This window comes from Tympanuchus pallidicinctus, unplaced genomic scaffold, assembly GCF_026119805.1.
Source record: "Tympanuchus pallidicinctus isolate F22 unplaced genomic scaffold, pur_lepc_1.0 scaffold2, whole genome shotgun sequence".
Taxonomy (NCBI): domain Eukaryota; kingdom Metazoa; phylum Chordata; class Aves; order Galliformes; family Phasianidae; genus Tympanuchus; species Tympanuchus pallidicinctus.
This window is the reverse complement of record NW_026294721.1, coordinates 28804524-28827951: the sequence shown is the minus strand read 5'-3', so window position 1 is coordinate 28827951 and position 23428 is coordinate 28804524. Positions and strand designations below refer to the sequence as shown.

Below are 23428 nucleotides of genomic sequence, written 5' to 3'. Positions count from 1 at the left end.
GGCAAGCACCTATAATAAATGCCTTTTGTTCTGCACCAGCGAACGAGTGCGCACCTCAGTTGACTCCCGCAAGAGAGCCCGGGCCGCCCTGCGACATCTAAGAATTAGGCAAAGCAGCCAAGTAGTGTTCTTATTCTCTCCTCAGGAATGTTATTCCACAGGCAACTCAATTTCTTGTAATAGATATTGGGGTGAAATGACGATACAAACTGCCCCGCAACCTTTACACTACCATTATGCCTATTAATAATAATAATTAGTTTTCTATAGTACAATCAAACTTTCTCGAGTAGTAACAGGAATGGTATCAGTATAGACAAGGTATTAAACGTTTCTACTTTTATGTGTATGTGTGTAATTCTAAGTATTATGTCGTCTACTGATCATGGATGTTCTGGCCGTAGATAATTTTACAGCAGAAAAGATGAAACTGAAGAACATGAGAGTACTGTCTGAAAATGTAGCCTGAAAACATCTTGTTTTGTATGGGCTTCTAGATGCTGAAGAGATAAAGACTTTATTGATAGATCATAGTTTTGTTTTCATGTCTTTCACCTGGGAGGATGATGCGCAACAAAATTTCTCTGAGATTTTGACTTGAAGATCATAAATTATTTCTCATGAATTTTGCCCCCTTAATCACAGTGCACTAACATTTAGCATAAGTAGATACAGGCCAGGATATTAAGAGCTGTGCTATGCATGCATTTGTATGTATGTTATATATTAATGAGAAACCAAAATGATAGAGAATTTGATATGAATATTTCTAATTTACAAGTATGAGGGAAACAGTTACTTTTGTCTCGAGCTTCATTCATTTTGGACTATAACTATGAGCATACTAAGTATTCTAGATTCTCCCTTTTTTCCCACCACATGTAGTATTCAAATGCAGCTCAGCCATCTCCCTTAAAATATACTGAATTGCACTTTGTTTTCAAGTTTATATCAGTGTCACGATATTTTTCTCAAAAACAGCAGAACTACAAACTAAAAGGTCTCTGACATTGTTCCCAAGGTGAAGCTGAAAAATGAGAGATATTTGCTTTTAAATCAAATTTTCTGCATAAGTTGGAGACATTATTAAAAAGACAAAGTGGTGCATTTGCTGAAGACACTAGAGGCTGTGCTGACATCTGTTATCAGTGCATGTTTAGTTATTGAATGTGCAGTACCTCACTGCCACAGTAAACACATTAGTGGAAGTTATGTTCTCTCATTTTTTGACAGACCAGAGTATGGTGGGAATATCCATTAAAAAAAAAAAAAAAAAAAAAAAAAAGGATAAACAAACAACAACAAAAAAACCCAAAACAACAAAACTGCACCTAAATGGTAAAATCTGAAACTGTCAATAAAGTCAAGTTATTATGTTAGTAATGACCAAACCATCAGTGTGTTTAGAATCACAATTTAGCTGTGAATAAGTTGAGAAAACTACGTATGCAAGTATGTATGATAAATCAAGATCACCTTAAATAATCTAGTGTCATTAAGTAGGGAAAGAAAGTGATGAGGATCACACTTCATTAAGTGGTGATAGCTAGCATGTCTAATGATATGGCATCCTGGGCTCCATCAGAAGAGAGGTGGTCAGGAGGGACAGGGAGGTGATTATCCCTCTCCCTTCTCTGCTCTTTCGAGGACCCATCTGGAGTACTATGTCCAGGTCTCAGGCCCCCAGTACAAGAAGGACAGAGAGCTGTTGGAGAAGGTGCAGAGAAGAGCCACAAAGATGATCAGAGGGTTGTGGAGCACCTCTCCTACAAAGGCAGGCTGAGGGAGCTGGGCTTGTTCAGCCTGGAGAAAAGGAGGCTGCAGGATGACATAAAGGGAGCCTACAAATAGGAGGACAGTCAACTCTTTGAAAGGGTAAATAATTGCAGAAGAAGGGGAAAAGGTTTTATGATGAAGAAGAAAAGATTTAGGTTGAATATTATGGAGAAATTCTTTACAGAGAGAGTGGTGAGGTACTGGAACAGGCTGCCCAGAAAGGTTGTGGATGCCCTGTCCCTGGAGGTGCTCAAGGCCAGTATGAATGGGGCCCTGGACAGCCTGGTCTAGTTTTAAATGTGGAGATCGATAGCCCTGCATGTGGAGCTTGATGATCCTTGAGCTCCCTTCCAATGCAAGCCATTCTATGATCTTGCAAGGAAGGGAGAAGACTTTGACTAGATATTGCAGATTAAGAAAGTAAATACTTGTAGCATTCATTTGGAAAAATAAAAATTAAAATAGAAAAAAAGAGGCTCTTCCTGCACTTGAATCTGTGTCTAATAAACCAGTAGTATCTAATTTAGACTGCATAAGAGAGAAGAGAAAACTGACATGATCATTGTTCTGCTATTACATTTGCACATTTCCAAAGACAGTAGAAAAAATTACTCCTGTTCTACTAACATATACAATGTACTTTATTGCTCAGCAAGTAGCATGTAGGAGGCCTGTTCAGCTGACCATTTTTCCAAGCGAGTGCAGAAGTTTTTCATTTTGTCATATTTTGTGCTTTCTTCATCTGGACTTAAATTCAACTTCTTGAGGATTGCCATTCTAATATTATATACCCTCTCTTACTCTACTGTTTAGCTGTGCTGGCAACTTTGGAGAGTGCTAGATTTTTTTTATTATTATTTTTTATCTCATATTGAATTGTCCTAGCTTACAGACATCTGATGGTTGACATATCCACTCGTCTATCCAGGCTGTTGAATTATTTTTTGCTGGCTGTATTTTAGGTCATGTTCATATGAGCTCCCTGTGCTTTGAAGAAATGTATTTGTTGAAAAGTAACCCCTCCAGCAACACTGTCACTCAGATGAAATTTCTATTTTTAGTTAAACAAGGGCTTGTGCACATTGGCAGGGCTCTGAGCATAGTTAAAGTGGGGTACAAAATTCCGCTGCTCCCCTTTGACAGTGAAATATTACTTGTTGGAATTTTATTTCAAGTCTATCAAAAAATCCAAGAAAATACAGCACATGTACGTTTTATGTGTTAACATTCACAGCATATGCCAACATTTATTTACAAGAATTGTCTTCCTCTTATACTGATATAACCAGTGGAAAAGCAGGATATTCTCTGATTCTATGATTCAGTGTCTGCGACAGGTGAAGGCAAATGAAACCTATTCCATCATTCACAAATCTCTACTAGGGGGATCATGTAATTTTTGCTAAAGGTACTAAGTAGCGATACAAAACAGTATAAATGATATTCCTTTTTCTAAGAAGTCCTCAGTATGCCTATTGCAAGAGTTTATTCAGGCATCCTGATTCAGAATACTGCAAACAAATATTATATTACTTCAACTGAGCAGTAAATCTAAACACAACTTCAACTTGTAAAGTAACTCACTCCTGCGACTTCACTATTTCATGTAATATTTTGTAATTCAATGTACATAGTTTTTTACTGAATATTATGAACAAAGTTAAATAAGCAGACATTTGCAATGAATATTTGTCTTAAGTGAGTAGATAAATAATTTTATAAGAAAAGCAATCTCAGTCTTGTCAGTCTGTCACACAATAGATTTAAAAATAAAATCTGTATGTTCTTAGTTCTCCCTTTAATTTACAAAGAAATTAAAGACAATTGCCATATGAAACTGTCTTAAATTTTCAACCTACCACTTCCACAACAATATTAGATTTTGTACTTTTAGATGTAAACTGCATTGCATTCAAGAGATCAAACTAATTGAAAAGTGTTGAAGTCTGTTCGCTAGTCTGTCAAGCGCTTAGTGTGGTTCAAATGATCAGTTTGTTGCAACATTTGCTAGAACTTGAGACTTATGCTTCTTTCTTTCTCTCTTTTTTCTTCAACAGATGCAATTTTATTTGTGTAAGAAAAAAATCCACTGTCAATCAGAAAAAAAATTCTTATTTTTGGCAAGACTCTTGAAATATTTCAAGATTTTGCATGTAGAGATGCTCCTTTTAGCTCCAACTTGACCATATTTGTGTCATATTGACAAATTAACTTAATCCTCTTTTTCTTCTATGAAGTGCTGGGATTGCATTTACATAGCGCAGTTGTTGAGAGGTGAAGAGGTATTAAACTTTTGTTTTAATTATCATTTTCATTTCATTTTTACACACTTGTTTTAGGCCCAAGGACTTCTTTTTAATCATTACTTCAATAGCGTGATAATTGAAATTGTGTTACTTTAAGTAGAGCTTTCCTCATAGGAAAAGTTCCTACTCCCAAAACTACTTAATGTCCTCGGTCCAAAAACTCCTGTTTTCTGTTTGTTTGTTTTTTTAATATTAGAAAGCAAACCAAAGAAAGCTGTAAGATTTTTATCTCTTTCAATTATCTCTTTCAAAAGCATTATTAGATTCAGATTCTTCAGAGTCAGTAGGGAAAATAAAATTCTTAATTTCATCCTATCATGGGAATGCAAAAGCAGACAAAATCAAGAGAGAGATAATCACATTTCTTAAAATACAGATTTACAGAATATTGAAGTTGGGGTCATATTAGACTAGAAGATCATTCTTCTTAAAACTAATTTTCAGAAAGATACTATAAAAAAAATCCATTTGAGAACCTCATGGTGTATTTTAGACAGGAAGAAAAGAATGTATGCTGAAGTTAAGCAGCTGCTGTGCCAAGAACACTAGTTACTGCAATAACCAGTGCTGTTTCATTGCACCTTTTGATTCTGACCTGTTGTATTTTTTCTTGAGTATATTACAGAATTTTGGAGCAATTTTCTTTTGTTAGCATGGTACAGATAATGTGTTGTAGTCAAAAGCAAATTTAAAGTCCTGAATTTACAAAAAAAAAAAAAAAAAAAAAAAAAAAATTGCTCTAATTTCTCTGACCTAGACACTAAAGTTTTGCAATCTTTTCCTTTTTTTTTTTTTTAAAACATATATTCTATTTTTGCTTATTGTAGGAAAAAAAAAATATTAGAAAAGGCCCTCTGAATAAGATACAATAGCACCAATGAACCCAATAGCACCCCTTTTCCCCAAGTAGTTTTAATTCTTGACTGTGCAGCAGCACAGCTTCCAGATGCATCTCTGACTAGTAAGTAATAGAAGTTCATGGTTTTTTTTCCCTTTCTTGTCAGAAGTTTGATTAGAGGAGGGAAAACTGATTTCAAGAATAACTTTATGATTTTTTCTTTATTTATTTTTGTAAATTTCCTTTCCCTTGGTCAAAAAACAAATACGTTCAAAAGTCTTCACTAAAAATGCAGAATGATTGGGGTGGATATTTGTGATAGATAGTTGAATTATACTATTTAGATTAAAAGAAATCCTCTTTTAATTGACTTTCGAGTCTGAGAGGAGAAGATGCACTGATCTTAAGTTTTATGCATTTTCTGAAGTATATAAGCTTATTTTCATATTAAAAAAAAATAATCTGTCAGAATCCCAGATGTAGTTGATTGAGACTGTATAGTTTCCTCATATCACCAACTATACCTAGTCATCTCCAAGGAATCAAATCAAGAAAACAAACGCAGGTCTGTTTTTAAGCAGTACATCCTTGATGCTTGTTTTTGCTGACATAGATATGATCAAATGTTGGAATAAGAGATGCAGCCTCAAGAGTTTTGTGGCTGTAGAAATAAAGAGGGCCAAATGTAAGCAGATGCAGAAAGAAGATAGACAAGCCCATCCAAATCTATTATTTATTTTTAAATATTTGTATATGGCAAATTGAAGAACATGGGAAATAATTGCTTAGTTCTCAGGCTGATTTTTTTCTTAGATATACATATAGCTTGCAAATTATAGTTTTCCTTCAAAATAAAGCAAACAAACTGCTTCACTAAAAATTATACAAGATTCTGAAACTTTGCAATCCTAAATTCCGAAAGACTGAAGTGTGCTAGCTGATCTATGAAAGATACTATCTCTTCCTACAAAAATGTCTTCGTAATAATCTTAAACCACCACAACTTCAACAACAACAACATAAAACTCAGCTTTCTCTTTCTGACTACTGCACAGTTTTGCTCGTGGAAGTAGGATGTTTAGCAAGGAACCAGTGAACAGTGTTGCTTTGGAAATGCAACCAACTTGTAAGGCTGAGGTGTGGGTGGATTTCCTGTGATGCCTGCTCTGCCCTTGCTTTAGAAAAGGTTGCAGTAAGTGGTCTCATTAGAAGTAAAAAGGATTGGAACATTTTGTTATTCAGAAAACTTGCTGTAACATATCATGTCTTTCAAAACATTTCTCAAGCAGTTTAATTAAAAATTAAACATTCCAAGGAGAGATTTATTTATTAAATAGATGATCATTGTCTGGAAACAAACCTTTCAAGGCCCAACTCAGTATGTGAAAACCTTGGTAAGTTGTAGTTCTATTAAGCTTTGAGTATACTCAGTGCTTATATGATGAATTTAATGAGAAGAAATGCCTCTGCTCTTTTGTTTCAGAACAGCTGAATTCCTACTGCATAAAATAAATAAAAAAAATAAATAAATTGAAAAGCATTCTGTTTTATTTAACTTACAACAGTGATCAAAAGATTTTTTAAAATTAAACCCAGGACTACTCACCAGAATACTGTATCGTATTTTCAATCTTGGTTAAACTTCCAGTGTCTCTCTCAATTGTCCAGTTTACAAATACATTCCTGAATACCAAAACCTGTTTTCAAATTAAAAAAAAAACAAACCCTCTTCTCAGTAAAAAAATTCGAAGTGGTAGGGCAGAAAACTTACCAGAAATTATGAGTAAATTTGTCTATTGTGAAATTTAAATTTTTATTATTTTTCTTTTCATCATATATTTGCTTATTTTGGTAAGTTTAATACTTCCAAAGGCTACATTCTTCAGTCTACATTTGAGGCACGATAGATCATTTTGATGGTTTCATGAGACAATAGAAAATATTGTCATATTTTTGAGTCTGATATTACAAATTAAAAAGATAATTTTTCAATAATTAGGATGTGCTTGGGGAATTTCCACAGCTGCAAAATTAAGTAGCTGTCTTTTTGTCCTTTTGAAAACTTTGATTCCTTTCAAAAATCCATACCCCAGAATCCTTGTTCCATTTTATGCTTCCATGATGATTCCGTGATTAATCTTAACACTTATACCTCTAGAAGAGAAAAATGGAGTTGGAAATGGAGATTTCAGTCTTAGCTGCAGCAGCATTATTGCTTTGGATATCACAGATGTTATTTGTGTTAGTCACAATTTTGAATTCGCATCAACTCCCCACTGCAGCAGCTGGTATAACCCAGTTTGTGTTAGATCAATTGACAGTACCTGAAATCGGATTATTAAAAAAAAAAAAAAAAAGTTATTACTCTTAATTTTTACTAACAAAGGCTTTTAACACTGATACCTGCTCTTTGCAAAAGGACAAAAATGACCCAGCTATGCATGCCACCCTTAGAGAACCTATTGCTGTATATAAAGATTTTAAATACAATTCTGGACTGTGTATTTCCAAATTCTGAGTTAGCCACAAAATATTCAGAAAGTGATTACTTATATCTTGAACATTTTCACTAACACTATCCACAGAATTTCTAGAACAAATTAGTACTTTTTTTTTTTTTTTTTTTTTTTTTTTAGAAAAAGGTGTGTATATAGAGATATACATATAGTTTTACTGTGCCTTTCTGTTGACAGCATTCTGGCTTTTGATTCCCAGGAGTCTGTTCTGTTTTTAGGATCTAGCCTGATAATGAACACCTGGTTCTAACGTAATTTCATTTTTGAATGAAATGAGTGGGTGTTGAAAGGTTTTGTAGAAATTCCTGCTTAGGCTGCTGTACCATGCTAGCTGATTGCTCTTTGTGACTGCATAATGAGGATTGCAGTACTTCAATTTCTTATTTGCTTCTATTTTGTGAAACTGCAGATTCTACAATTTAAAGATATCCACTTTCACTTGATTAATAGAAGACCGAAAAAGACTCGTCTCATACTAACTAATAAAAGCTTAAAATGCAAAGAAAGTGTTACCTGAAGGTTCAAGATCAGAAGGCACATAAGAACCAAAAAATATTTACAGATATGGTAAAGAAATCACAGACTGTGACTATCTTAGCACCCTAATTCCTACTTTAGGAATAACAGCAGTTGGTAAAACAGTTGTCTGCTTGGAATACCTGCCCTCTAACCATTTCTATTTTCACATCTATATCTGGTGCAAAAGAAAACACGTATCTGTTACATCTCTTCCTAGTCAGCTTTTAGTTGATTGCTAATGAAAAATATTTACAGGAATCTCTTTTTTGTTCTCAAAATGTAATATTTCAGATTGGTTCACTTTATTAGTATTTGAATTTTTATTTTTTTTTCTATTTAAAATTATTTATCTAGAGTATAATTAAATACAAAAGTTTTTTTTTTCCCCATCTGTTTCAGTGCAGAATGTACCCTCTCATGATAATCATGCCTGATTTTTAGTACAAGAGCAGCTTCTAGCAAAGGAGCAGTCTAGAGGTCTGTACATAAGTTATGTAGCAGCTATATTGTTCTTATTTATACACTGATGAATGATACAGCCCGGTAAGTATAAATTTGCCAATAAACCAATTCAATTAGCAGCTAGTAGAGGAGTGAATTGAATGTCTCTTGCTGGTTGGTGTGTATGACAGTTGCTCCTGGAGGGAGCCTTTCAGTTTCTTTTCATCCAAAAGGAAGTAAGCTCTTGCAGATTTTCTGCTTTGCAGCATGAACCAAGACACAGAAGGAAGCAACAGCTAGAAGATTTACTTCAGCCATGTTTCAGCATGGCTGAAACAAAATGAAAAGCAGATGTCGATACAGTCCTGGTAGGTTATATGTATGGCTCAGAAGTCATATTCATTAGAAGCCCTTTTTGGAAGTTACTTGGTGAAGCTGAAATTTACTGGGGGAAAAATTAAAAAAAAAAACAATAAATTGATTGTTTATAATTGGACAGTAAAGGAATACCAGAGCAAAGCATTGCACAGACAGTCAAGCGCTACAGCTTCCACTCAGAATACTGTCTTAGTCTTGTATCCCATACTGCCAGCTCTCCCTTAGCTCTGAATCACTTGCAATACCCTACTTCTCTCTAGGTTTAGGATGAGTACACCATTTCTGTACTTTTCTACAAAAAAATTGGAAAGATAGAAGTTCAAAGCAAATCTTACTTCACTTCCCCCTCCCCCTTTCAGCCACCACCAGTAGCAGTCCCTTTTCCAGAGAAATGCCACAGGATCTCTGGTGGTCTGGCTGTCTGCTGGGACAGATAATTTGCTCCCAGAGGAGCTGGGGAAAAGGAGCAGATCTCAAAGTCACCATGAATATTCAACCTCTGCATTGGTGTGAAATCCCCTCAAGACAGAGGTTCCTTCTTCCATGAGATGAGGACAAAATGAGGGAAAATGCTTTTTGTTATGAAGAGAGGCAGGGACTCTCATCAACCCTGTCCAAATGTATGATAATATTGCAGTGCTCAATGAAATCACAGTACCTTTATTTAATACACAGATTATAAATGTTTCAAACTCAAACATCTTTACACATCTACTTCACTCTGGAATTTGATCAAAAGCTTTGATTTCTTTCTAAGGGGAAAAAAACTATTACGATGTGAGAAGACTATGTAGTATGCCTTTAAAAGTCCATGTGGTAATAAGGCAAGAATTGTCTATTTATTCTATCCTTTTCTCATTCTTATGAAAAAATGAAATAAATTGCTGTCAGCTTCAAGCATTTAAAAAATCATGATTCAGGTCTTTTAAAACACCATGCATTTCAAAGCACATATTTTCCTACTGGTTTTGAGCCACCAGACTTCATATTTTAAGCTTTTATTAAAATAAATAAATAAATAAATAAGAATGATTTATTTCTTGTTTCAGTTTCTTAATGAATTTACTTTAAGGAAACAAAGCACAAAGGAATATGAGATAAAGTCTTCTATAGTACTTCAAAGGACTGTAATCTTTTGTCTTTGATTTTTTGAAACACAAACTCTGTATCCACTACAATATCCTCTATCCTCTGCTTTAATTGACAATTCCAAAACAGAGCTCCATTTTGCTATCTTTACATTAAATCAGTCTGCCCTGCCTCCTTTCTGACAGCACAGAATGTTGCTGCATTATTCAAAGCTGAAATTGTAAATCCAGTTTTCTGATATTTGGAGGACTGTCCTGTGTCCTGATCTAAACCAAATGATTTTTTAGAAATCAGGGTCAAGTTTCTATGTTGTATCTCCCCTGGCTTTGTTAAGACCTTGATACTGGCTACTTTGTCCTTACATTCCGAGTGCTGGAGGCAGAAGACAAACACTGACTTGAAAAGCTTGCCTGGGATACACAGCAAAGGCATAAAATACATAAGGCAACTGAAATAAATCTTTCTAAAAATATGTTTTATTTGTTATCATAATTTAGGACTGTAAAATTCCACGTTTTATCAATTTCTATTCTGAAGGGGAGAGAACATTATTTATTGTTCACAGCTTTATTTACTTGAATCCCAATGAGTTGGCTTTTGCAAGCTATAGTAGTTTTCTCCTATTTTAAAAAGATGTATTGTAAGTATCTCTCCTATTTTAGAGTTCCCTCTGTACAAGGCATACTTTTAAATTAAAAAAAAGTCTCCTTACGATTGAGAGGTTTTTGTTTGCTTGTTTTTAATTTTCAGTAAATGAATCTCAATATTAATTATCATTATCAGTTTGCTTTTCAACTTTTTTTTTTTTTTTTTTAATCCTCTGGGAAGGCAGCATACCTACACATATTTACACAATAGACTTTTTAACAGCTTAGTAGATTCTGAAAATCAAATAAATCTGTACTTCACACTACATGGAGGACAATGCAGAAAAGACTAATACTGGTATGTCAAAGTAGTATCAAGAAAGGAGAACTGAGATGTGTGGGTGCTGCCTGCCAATGGTCATGATGCCACTAGGAGTCATGACTGAATTCAAATAATTCCAGGGAATTCCCATTTATTCCAAGTTAGAAAAAAAAAAAATAAAAAAAAAGTTGCTGAAGCTCTCTCTCCATGTTCTAATTACCACATACTTGAGATTTATTGTGCATGCTGAAGAGTACTTGATATGGGAAACAAGATATCAGACATTGGGATATTCACGTATATTTTAAAGCAGTTCAGCTTAGCTTAAATTCTATTTAGCCATCCATTTAAAGAATGGTGTTGTTTTTGAACACTACTGAGGCTCCCAGAAAAATGTTTTTAGTCTAGCTTGATCACCTCTGCCATAAGCAGAGATCTATTTGTGCTCCTTAATTATTTTCCTTATGAGGAAATGTCTATTTACAAAGAAATCTCCCTAATATGGAACCAAGATGAAAATGAAAGCATGTAGAAAATCAGTTATAGCTATTATTGATTCATGGAATCACCTAGAAGATTATAGATGTTAATAATTCTATTTGTCAGTCAGCAGTCACTGGTGTGAATTTTATGCATGAATTATTTATCACTGAATACCAGCACTGACAGCCTGATAGATGTCTGAACTGTAGATAACAGCAGTAATTTATCTAATCAGACTTGGTGTTTTAAATCCCTGCTTCATGAATTGCAGTTGTAGTCCAGCTGCCATTTTCAATACTCAGATACTGTATCACAGCACAAAAGTTGACACATAAGTGAAAAGGATCATCTTTGGAACAATTAATTTAGGAATTGCTAAATCGCATGCATTTGTTCCTCAGTACAACATTTTTAGCCTAACTATTATGACTGGCTTGAAATGTAGCCCTCCTACATGCAGTCTCATGTGGATAATATTTAGGATAAATTCTCTTCCAACATAGAAATTGCTTTAATATAACATTATCATTGGTATTTATCCCGTCTTATATATATGTTTTTAAATCTATGTGTACACATACATGTATTTACTAAAAAAAGTCTATGAGATTCAAGACCATTAAAGATTAGAATTCACTGGTGATTTAGCAGATCTTCTCTGTGTCCTAAACTGACTTTGGATACCTCTGTTACTATAAAAAAAATCCATTATTCTGAGTACCTTCTTCCATGTGGCATACTGTACTGCAGTGCACGTGTAACAAAACATACTGTTGTCAGGGTCTAGTTTCTCCTTGATTTTTAGAGTCACATCTGTGTATCAGAATGATAGCAGTATATCTTAGAGATGTTAACTATCTGAAACTGAAATCCTTAATTAGCAACTAAGAATTCTGAGAAACATTGGTGAGCATATATTGTGCCAAACAGACATGACTGATTGTTCTTAAAAAGGAAATGTTTTTTATGAATTACCCAGAGGAACTGTTAGCAAGCACAGAGTTCACTGAAGAAATGACACTATGAGAGGGGAAGAAAAAGGGGAAATATGATAAATGGGAACAAATTGCTATGGGCTGGCTACAAATATCATTGAATGATAGTGAGGCTTGAGTTAGAAGAGACCATAAAGATCATCTAGTTCCACCTCCCACGAGGTTGCCCTGAAGTCCCATCCAACCTCTCCTTTAACAACTCTATTGATGGGACACCTGCAGGGAATACCTGCTGGAAATAACGCACTAGTGTGTCAAGTTACTGTTGGATTTCTCAGCATCAGCATACTTTATGTGTATGACTAATTTTTTAGAAAAAATATAGTTATCCATCTTGCACTCCTTACGTAATTGCTGCTTTTCTATCAGTGTGGAAATTCCCATGCTTCTCCCTGGTACCCCTGAATGTTTCCAATTCTGTCTGGCAATGCAATTCTAATTTCGAGCCTGAGATCTAATTAAAATTCATGTGCTCTTTGATATAACATAGATAAAAGTTAAATTTGGTATTCTCAACACTCAATTTTTATTCTCTTTTCAAATACACTCTTTTGTCTAAAACCATTTTGCCCAGCACACTGTTACCTACGCTGAAGTTTTTTTTTTTTTTGTTTGTTTGTTTGTTTTTAATGTCAGTCACCCACTTTGATAGGCTCAGTAGAATAGACACACATATCCACTGGTATTTAAACATAAAGAACTGGATGATGAATATCTTCAGCTACTGTAAATTAGAAGTTAAGTAGCAAAGTTCAAGTGATTAATAATGGCTGAGAATACTGACTAATTTGTTCTCCATAGGAAAACTCATGCACAGTGGTAAACATTCTTTTTCTTCTAGAAGGGCTGAAGGAAATATGATACAGATGAAGGTTTGGTTATATAATCTGAGATATTCGATCTTCACTACTAGGAGCTGTAAGGAGTATTTATTAAAAAGCTCATACCAGCTTTAGGAAACACTGTCCTCTTCCTGTAACAGTTCCTCTACCAAGTATCATCTGCACTATAATCTGTTTGATCATTTTAAAAGACTGCAGAAACCAGAAAAACACAAGACCACCCCATTCCTTGGATGCTTCTCATGTGACAGTCCTAACCTAATCTTTTTGTTCTTGCCACAGCTGCTATTCTGCCTTCTCAGATAAACTACTACTAGTGCAGTCCCTTCAGACTTCATAAGATTTCAGAGTCTCTATAGAGGGGTGTGTTTGCCTCCACTCCCCTCACCGTTCCTTTTTCCACTCTATCCCTGAGACAAAGATACTCATTTGCTTCCTAGGGGCTGGCCTCCTGCTTCAGAGACTTACTAGTTGTTGGACAAAGTCAAATTAGCCAGTCTAGCTTCATACAGCCTATCTGACAACAGAGATAATTGGGAGCTTTGCATTCTTAGTTTGATTTATTGTAATGCCCTCTTGAGGGAAGAAAAAAAAAAAAAACAAGGAAATGTCAGCCCTTCAATTTCTCTAATTAAGGAAAAGCCCCTTTGATAAACAGGTAGAAACTGTGACTCTTCTTAATGGGCCCTAAAGAAGTTAAGCATAATCTGAGTACTATCATATTTAGTGTTGAATCATCACACTCTTAGATTATCTGTCTCATGGAACCTTATTTCACTTAGATGTCTTCATTTGAATAAATATAAGAGAGATGTTTGTTAAGGCTCTGTCCACCTTGATGTTTGCATACATATAGAAAATACATACATATGAAAAGTACAGCAACAGCAGCAGAACAGCAAGGTCCTTGGCTACAGCAAGTAAAGAATTGCTCAAACAGAACAACTATGGACACAAAAATAAAAGAAAAAACTGCTTACCTTCAGAAAGCCTCAGAAATATAAAGAACTCCCATAAGACACCTTCACCTCCACTGCCAACCTTTAAATGAGGTCTAGGAAAGGTTGGATCCTGCCTGCACTGCTTCCAATCACTCTGATGCATTGCATGCATCTGAGCTTCCCTGGGTTGGCCCTGCCTTCCTATCAGGTGCTCAATGACTGTGACTTAGCATTTCTGCTACATATATGCATATTTAACCTATTAGGTAGGAATTAACTGCTTTGAGATGTAAATGATTCTGACCTTTAAAATGCCCAGATTGTTCTTGTCCCTTCATTTGCAGTAGGGGATGAAGAAAGCAAGTGGGAGATCCTGTGATTAAAGAGACTGGTTTAGCCACAGTCAAAACTGAATCCAAATATTGATTTCTTCTTCATTTAAATACTGCCTTCTCCTTTTGTTGCATGATTGTTCTTCAGTACTTGAGCCAATCAGACACCACCAGACTGTACTGTTGATTAGTGAGAGAATAATTTTACTTAAGTTTTATTTAAGAAGAGCAAGAATGATCTTGACAGCCACTAGTGTAGCATGAACAGGTTAATTCTCAGTAGGTTTTCCTACTTGAAAGCATTTTGCCTATACAGTTGCTATCTGGCTAAACTAAGAACTAAAAACTAAGGATTGGCAAAGTCACTAGTAGTCAGGAGCCAAAAAGACAGGAAGCCCACAGGGAAATGAGCCGGTGGAGATGTTTCTTGGACATTATTTCCAACTTTGGATGCGCATGCTCTTTGTCCTTTTAACTATACGACCTGTGGCAAATGACCTAGTTAAGCCAGTTGGATTCTGTTATAAATGATGTAAAGCTGACAAGAATTTTGAGTTATTTAGCTATAATAATTACTTAACAGTAAATGCTCAGGTGATACCTTGCTGCCAAAGTGAGCTGTTTTTTTATTTAAAAAACAAGATTCAAACTAATAATAATAAAAAACCACTGTCTCCTTTCCACTCATTCTGATCTGTGCAGAAGTATTCAGAACAGAGCCTGAAGGCTTAGAAAGATGTTTTCTTAACACTTCTCTCATATTAATTTACAGGAGTTGCAAATGAGAGAGGAGAAAGAGCAAGTAGAATCCACTAGAATCATCATCTTCTTGGATATTAGAGACTCACAGGGGATCTATAAAATGTCATTCAGATTTTTTCAGGCAGTAAATTGTTCTTTTGCTCCAAAGTTACACATTGTGTCCAAACGGCATGAGAATTTAGACTGGTCTGGTTCCTATTGTGTGAATAAGATATCCATACAGAGTACCCAACAGCTGGAGACAAATTGAGTCTATATAACTGTAAAGAGTACTCAAGATTATGTGTCTGGTTTGCTTGCACTGGTTTAATAGACTCATGGAAAGACAAATGTTTGCAACATGCTTAGTCTGTGCCTGTTTCATTACGTGGTAAGGCAATGATAACTGGTGCATTTCTGAAAAGAGTGGGGTTCTTTTCCTGATATTTCCTGAAATTTGAGAGCAATTTAACTGCCTGAGAAATATGTCAGATCGAGACAGAATTTGTTTCTGCTTCACTCCCTGCTGACACACACTCAGCCCTGGAAGAAATTTCTTTATCTCCTTCACCTGTAGCAGCTAGCCAAACCATAAGCTTTAGATCTGATCCTTCTTTTTCTTTTTAATTAAAAAAACCCACTCTTTTAAAGTCCTAAGATACATGCATTGCACTTCTGTGGCAGTGTAAACTGGATAGTGGCTGCATCACTCATTTGATGTAATTCTTGTAATAACAAATACAATGCTATCTAATGGTGTGATTATAGGATGATAACAATTCTGTATAATGGAGATTCCTAAAACTGCCCCACACACGTTCACTGTCTTTGAAATTAGTTCTAATTTCCAACACTAAGATATACTGATGGCCATTAGTTAGGACCCTTAGACAGCATAACAAGATTTAACACCTCAAAGTAAACAATTTCATTTAATTTTGCTAATTAAAAACACTGTAATGAGCAGTTGGGATTGCACTCTAACTCCATAGTAGGCAAATGGACTAAAAGGGAATCTATCCCCAGTGAAACAGATACGGTTCAATAGCTATCCATCATCTTTCAGCTCAGATGGCTTGTCTGCTGCTGGCATCTGAAACACTACATCATATCTCAGAGTACTTATTAATTAGAGTTTACTGGTTTTCAGTCAAAATTTAAACTTCTAGTATCATTATTGTTTTAATGAACTTCGTCAGGACTTGAACTGAGGAAATCAGACTGTTCCTAGACACTGCTTATCAGCACTTCCTCCATCTTATGGGACTCTGCTAATTGCTCATAAACACAGGGCTGCTAGTCATTAGACCATGCAAATTCAAAAAATCACCTGAAGCAGATACTACACTTCTCAGACCTCTAAGGAATGTGAAATTAAAGACACATCTTTTCTTAAATTTTTAGCCTTGAGTTGAATGAAGAGTTATTTGGACAAACGTTCACCAATTCCAAACACAAAGAGAAGTAGATTAATGCCTGTACAAGTACATATGTGAATGAAGAGAAGATGGGAGGGGAGGTTGAAGAATCCAGTGACCCCAACTTGCAAGACATCAAAGATTGGAAAAATATCAGGGTCCCCATGTTTAAACTCTGGACACAAGATCACCTTTAGCTTAGGTCACCAGCTCTCTCACCAGTGAACTTATGGTTCAAAGTAAAAGCTTCTGATAACTTATCCCTGTTTCTTGCAAATCCACAAGTTTCTATACATGATGCTAAGTGAACGCTGCTTCTTCATCTCAAAACAACTGCACAGGTAGGTTGTTCAGAATTCATAGGGTTGACTACCTACATGAAAAATGCACATTTCTCTGCTGAAGACAGAAAATAGTATTGCAGCTCCTCAAAGCAATTGCAGTTCTGATGGAGCTGCTATAATGCTTATTTTAACAGTTGCAGAAAGTGTATGTGAGAATGACTACACACTACAATTGTCTGATTTTTATTAATAACAAATATGCCTTTGAATTATGGAAACATATTTTTAGCCAAAAGGAGCATTTGTAAGCCCATAGCAAGCATGTATTGCACAGAAGTACTTTGTACTGTCAAAGTATAGGCTTACTGTTTACCCAATTCTGCTGAAAGATGAGTGCTCCAACAAGGAATAAAAACACAGCTGATTCAGGAAAAGAGTAGTAGTATTTCAAGCACTGTATACATTCCTGCAAATATCAGAGTTTATCAAGCCTTTTGCAATGGGATTCTGTGTTGGCTGGATCACTAAAGTAAAACTCCCCCAGTTTTCCAAGAACTGAGGAAGGAAAAACAAAACATATTTGTCTTGAAAGTAGCAGGACTTACAGTACCAAGCTGAACAAAATAGATCTTTTAAGGAAAAAAATCTCAGAATACCCAGGTGAGACTGAACAAATGAAGAGGTCTGAAAGCAAATCTAATGTGCCAACCTCCACTGTCGTCAGGAAATATATTTCTTTACAGGTCTCCTCTATAAACTGTTCAAGCTGAGCAAACTCTGCAGAGGTCTCTAGTTTCTTACAAAATGAGATCTGTTTCCTGTCAACACTGGAGCACAGCAGGTAAGTCCTCTTCTCTCATGAGTGTCTCAATTTACAATTAATATTTTCAAAGTATGTAGAGGATATTCTCTACATAGAGTCTTAGATATCCTCTAATTGTTGCTTTTGGTTTCCCACTGAGGGTCAAATGTTTCTTTGTAATTATTGGTACTGATATATTTGGTATTTATATTGATGTATGTGTGTACGCATGTGCATTCTTCTTGATTAGACAAAATAATCTAAAAATTTAAGCATTTTCAGCTTTTAAATGCTAAAGCTTCTATTTCAGAAGTGACTAGGAAAGGCTGGATTTGCACATGAAACACATTAGGAATTTAAATTTTAATGCATATTTCAAAATGAAAATTCATACTATTCTCCAGAATTCACTGATTCTCCAGTCAAACATTTTTTATTCTGTATATTCTCCACTTAAGACCAGTCCATATAAGAAAAAGAGCTCTGTGTATCAAAATGAAATGATATTTCTCAGAAGTCTCTTCCCATGTGAACTGTTATACCATAACAGCTCTCACTTTGGATGTGACGATAACATATGGAATCTCTCCCTTTTTCCTACACTAAGTTCCAATGGTAGTCTTGTATTTATAATGCACTTGTACACTGTATGACAGTTACAGAAGATACTGCAAGAATAATCTATGTGGGAAAAGTATGAGAATCCTAAAAATTACCCAAATATTTCTTCACATTTGGGAAAACAATATTAATGCAGTAGGAAGTAGTCTGAGCCATTATATCTAAAATTGTCCAATTTCCTTTTTTTACTTTTCCCTAAGGAATACAAAAGGTAACAGTTTTCATTCTGAATATGATTTATGACAGCTTTAACACAAAAAAATAAATGGAAGACTCTTACTCTTCTTCTACCCTCATGTCTTTTTGAGGAAGATTGGAACTGTCAGTCTTTGGACCCAAAGGGGCAGTACATGCATGGCCTAAACAGAGAAAGGAGGCAGATATTAGAAAGGTACATACAAGAATTAGTTGTCATTATTAACATGTTGTGGGTTATTTTGATTTTTTTTCCATCAGTTTTACATAGAGAATTTGAAAAACTGTTAAAAGATTAATTAGACTAACAGTGGATTCCAAGCTTCATCTGCATGTTGTGTTGTCTTTTGCCTGTAGCAATTGAATGCAAGACCATGGCAGCTCTTATCAAGCAAGCTATGCTCCAAGTGAAGTTCTGGATTTTCTGCTTTACTCCAGCACTAACCTTAGACGATGTCTTGGGCAGAGTTTGTCAGCCCTTCCACTAAGTAAAAATACTCCAGAGAGAAATTTTTGCACCTTTGAATTCCTTTTGTTACTTTTCTCCAGTTTTGCTCTCAGTGTAAGATTGATGTTTTTTTTCTCTCAACTTTAGCCCTAAACCTAGGCTCAGCCAAAGGACACTGCTCTGTGAAAAAAGAAGCTTCAATATTCTTCATAAAAAGACCTCTGTAAGCAGTCCTAAATTTAGTTTGGAAGATACATATGTTCTGAATGGCGCAACACCGGTTCATAACCTTCATATTCTTCACTGGAAGAATATGCAGACTCTAAAAAGGCAAGGGTCCCTACATCAGTTATTCTGCACATCTTAAATGAAATATGAATTGGAAAGACTTGGTACTGTTGAGATTTGCACTTTCTTTCTTATCTCTCCTACATTCTGGTGAATTTTGTATTTTCAACACTGTTTATGTGAAAAAAATGTCTCCATTACATCGTTTTTGCTTTATGTTTCCCAGTTACAGAAACTACCACAGTAATAATTCTTGATATGCATACATCTGTAGACATGTCTCCTAAATAAAATAAAACAAAAATTGGAAGAATTGTATTTAGGTATTCCCCTAAAGATTTTATGCCAGGATGGCTTTAAGCCCCTGCATGGTGAGACAGACACAAGAATTTTTCTTTCCAAAATCCTTTAAAATTATATATTTGTTTATAAATAATATGATAATTTGTTGGTGTAATTCCTACATGAGAGAGTGAGAAAGAACAGCATAAGAAAGTGATGGGAATTCTAATTGCAGATACTGGAAGATTTGCAGCCCAGGAGGTACAGCATTAAAAAAAATCTGTCAGTCAGATCAGTATGCACAGGGGAACAGAAGAATCACTGGGGAAGGCAGATAGGTCAAAGAGCTGTTCAGACAAATTGCTACATGCTTATTCTCTTAAAGGGTTTAATCTGGTCTGGAACAGGCAAGTCATTCCTCCCGAGGGGGAGTCAATGTCACTTCCGAACAGTGTGTTTATGAGGAAATGGTTTGAACAAGCAATGAAACAGGTTAACCATTAAAAAAAAATCTTTTACACAGTTGTCCTGCAACCATTCTTAAAGGAGAATGGCAGTTGAGGGGGTAATTGAAAAGAACACATTATTTTTAGAGAAATGTAATGTAACAAAAATATACTAGCATCAGTTGTCAACTGCTTAGGGCACTTTTTCCCATACTGCTGATTGTTCTTTACTGACACACTTGTCTCTTTGTCTTCTCCTAACTTCTTTCAGAAATGTAAGGCTTTTCACATCAGTTTCACTAGTAAATGCTTCACATCATAAAAAAAAGCAAAATTATTGTTCAAGGCTTCTTCCTGTGTAGTTCTCTGCTATCTTGTTTTGAGTCCAAGCCTGCTAAGAGGCAGTTGTGCCTCTGTAGATGTTGTGCTGCATAAAAGCTTAGTAATGTAATTTTTAGGAGCGAACTGCCAGACTTGTAGAAGAGAGAAAAAGTGCACCAGTTTATTCAACAAAGGTCTGAGGATAAGGGACAATGGAACACGATGAAGAGAGTTGAAAAAATACAGCAACATCATTATCTTAATTGAAATTTGACAAATGTGATTGTGGGTTGGTGTAGGAAAGGAGAGGTTAATCTCTCAGAAACTCCGGTCCCTTGGGCAAAACAGAAGAAATCTTACTCCAGAATGGCAAACACAGCACAGTGAGCTGCTCTGAAGATTCAGAGTGTTGATCAGGAAGTCACACCTGAGCTATTTTCTGCCTGTTGGGATGAAAGTGGAATTCAGAGAGACTACATGGATCTTAGGCAAAACCAAGCAAAAAATACCACCACTAAACAAACAAACTGACTAAAAACCAAACCAGGTAATTCCACATACTACTTCAAAAGTTTCTGTATTTGAAGATCCTGAATTACTTTCATTTACTCAGATAAGTGGTTGTTATTTTGAAGGAGGCAATTCAGCTGATGTTTCAAGTAGGTGAAGAAGAGCACAGGTTATTGCAAGATTAATTGATTTTTTGACATATAGATGTAATGAGGCATGTTTTGCTCTTGATAATGTATCAATGTAGATGTTATGTATCAATGTATCAATTGTAGATGTAATGTATCAATGTAGATAATGTACAATGTAGATGTTTTGGAGATGAATAAGTAAAGTCTAGACTTCCTTTCACAGTGAGGGAGCTTCCTGTTTATAATCCTTATAACCAAACAGAAACAGTGATTTCATTTCAGGATACTGCAGGAAACTACTTTAAAAACATATCTGTTGCTATAACAAAATTAATAGCAATGTTATTATTTTTGTTATATTAACTGCTGAAATGAGTGTTGTTTACTACATACAATTATAGAAAGTGAAGAACAAAGCAGATGCTTGAAGCCATGAACCAAACCTCTAGAAAAGGCAATTGACTCATGCTCTTGAAATTGATTAAAGGAACAAATAACAGAATTAAACCTTCTGAAGCACACATAAAATATATAGCTGCTAATTATATATTATATAATATATAATATATTATATGCTAATCTAATTATAGCTGCTTAGGACAAACTCAATGAGATTTGCTGACATTGAATGTCTTTTTTCCACAGTGGGTTCCACTCATGACAGTTTTATCCACTGAAGTTCCTTTGCATAGATACTGAAAATTTGGTTTTCCTGTCAGCTGGATTTCAGTAGTGTACTTAAAAGAGAAGCAGAGTGAAGGACGGAATCAGTCAAGCTGTAAATAACTCTACAATTGCAACAATTTTGAAGTATATGTCACTGTCAAATGCATTACACAAATATTATCAAAAGTTTGGGTTGCAGTGTTGATACAAAACAAAAAATCTAGGACTAGTGGATTGTTGCACAAAAAAAAAAAAAAAAAAAAAAAAAAAAAGGAAGTAAATATTTGAAAATTTTTGCTGAAACGTTTTCTAGGATTTGGACATGCAACTCAAGATTCTATGAAAATCTGAAACTGCAAAATCCATTTCATGTTTAATCAAGGTCACTAAAAGAGCGACAGAACTCATGTACATATATATTATGCTCTTCAGTGGTGGCTAATGGACAAACTACCTTCATCTGTGTTTATCTTAAAAACATTTCATGAAGATACAACAGAAAAGGCAGAAATTAATAAATAGCTATATGAATCATTCATCTGGATGAATTGAATTTTATCTTTCACATGTTTTGACTTGTTAACACAGTCACAACTTCATCAGTGGACAAGGGAAGATCCACTGATATAATCTATCTGGAATTCAGTAAGGCATTTGATGTGGCCCCCACATCATTCTCTCCAAATTGGGAAGACATGGATTTGATTGAGGGATGGTTTAAAGGATAAGGAACTGCCTGTGAGGTTGTATGCAGAGAGCAGTGGTCAATGGCTCAATGTCTGGAAGGAGATCAGGGATGAGTGCTGCCCCCAGGGGTCAACACTGGGACAAATATTCTTTAATATCTTCATCAATGACATTAACAGTAGGGTCAGCTGTACCCTTAGTGAATTTGAGGATGACACCAAGCTATGTGGTGTGGTCAACACACCTGAGGAATGGGGTGTCATCCAAAGAAACCTAGACAGATCTGAGCAGTGGGCCGTACAGTATCTAAAAGGTAAATAAGAAAGAAGGGGACAGACACTTTAGTAGGGTCTGTTGAGACAGGACAAAAGGACATGGTTTCAAACTAAAACTGGAGAGATCTAGACCTAGATTGGATATAAGAAGAAAGATTTTTATGATAAGATAATGTGGCACAGGTTGCCCAGAGGTGTGGTGAATGCTCCATCCTTGAAAACATTCAAGGTCAGGCTAGATGGGGCTCTGAGCAATCTGATCTAGCTGTAGGTGTCCCTGTTCACTGCAGGAGAGTTGGACTAGGTCACCTTTAAAGGTCCCTTCCAATTCAAATGATGCTATGATTCTATTAATATCTTATAATTTTTTCTAAGTGCATAAACTTCAAATGTTATTGGAGATGTTTTTCTGTGAATAACTCTTAGCTCCATCACTATTTCTAAGCAGCTGAGTAGAAGTATTCATTACTGTAAGTGAATTTTACATGAGATTGGGCATAAAAGTCGATTTTAGATCTTGTTCAGATCAGCATCAGTCTTAAAAGTAATTCCATTCAGCAAATGGTGACATTCGAACATTTAAGAGATTTGCTTCAGTGTTTATTTGGATACTTAAACTAACATTGTATATAATAAGAAGATATTTTGTCTAATAGTGGTAAAACTGTTTGATATAGCCACACAGATTACAGCTCTTAGCAGGGAAATGATAATGAAAACAAATTTTTTTCTGCTTATGCAGTGCAGTACTTCTCACAGGACATACTTTCTACTATGTACAGTTTTGGAGGCTACAGTATAAGAAGGATATAAAACTACTACAGACTGTTCAAAGAAGGGCTGTAAAGATGGTGAAGGGTATGGAGAACAAGATGCGTGAGGAGCGTCTGAATTCCCTTGGTTTGTTTAAATCCAGAGCAGAAGAGGCTGAGGAGAGGCCTCATGACA

General features: G+C 35.4%; 1 long non-coding RNA gene across 1 annotated transcript; it reads right to left on the bottom strand.

Moving 5' to 3' along the window:
- Window positions 1-5268: 5268 nt before the first annotated feature.
- LOC128080584 (uncharacterized) lies at window positions 5269-7521 on the bottom strand. The gene is made up of 3 exons (XR_008206790.1): window positions 7073-7521; window positions 6527-6617; window positions 5269-5581 (listed from the first exon to the last, which is right to left on the bottom strand). It is a non-coding gene; the product is annotated as an uncharacterized LOC128080584 (long non-coding RNA).
- Window positions 7522-23428: the final 15907 nt, after the last annotated feature.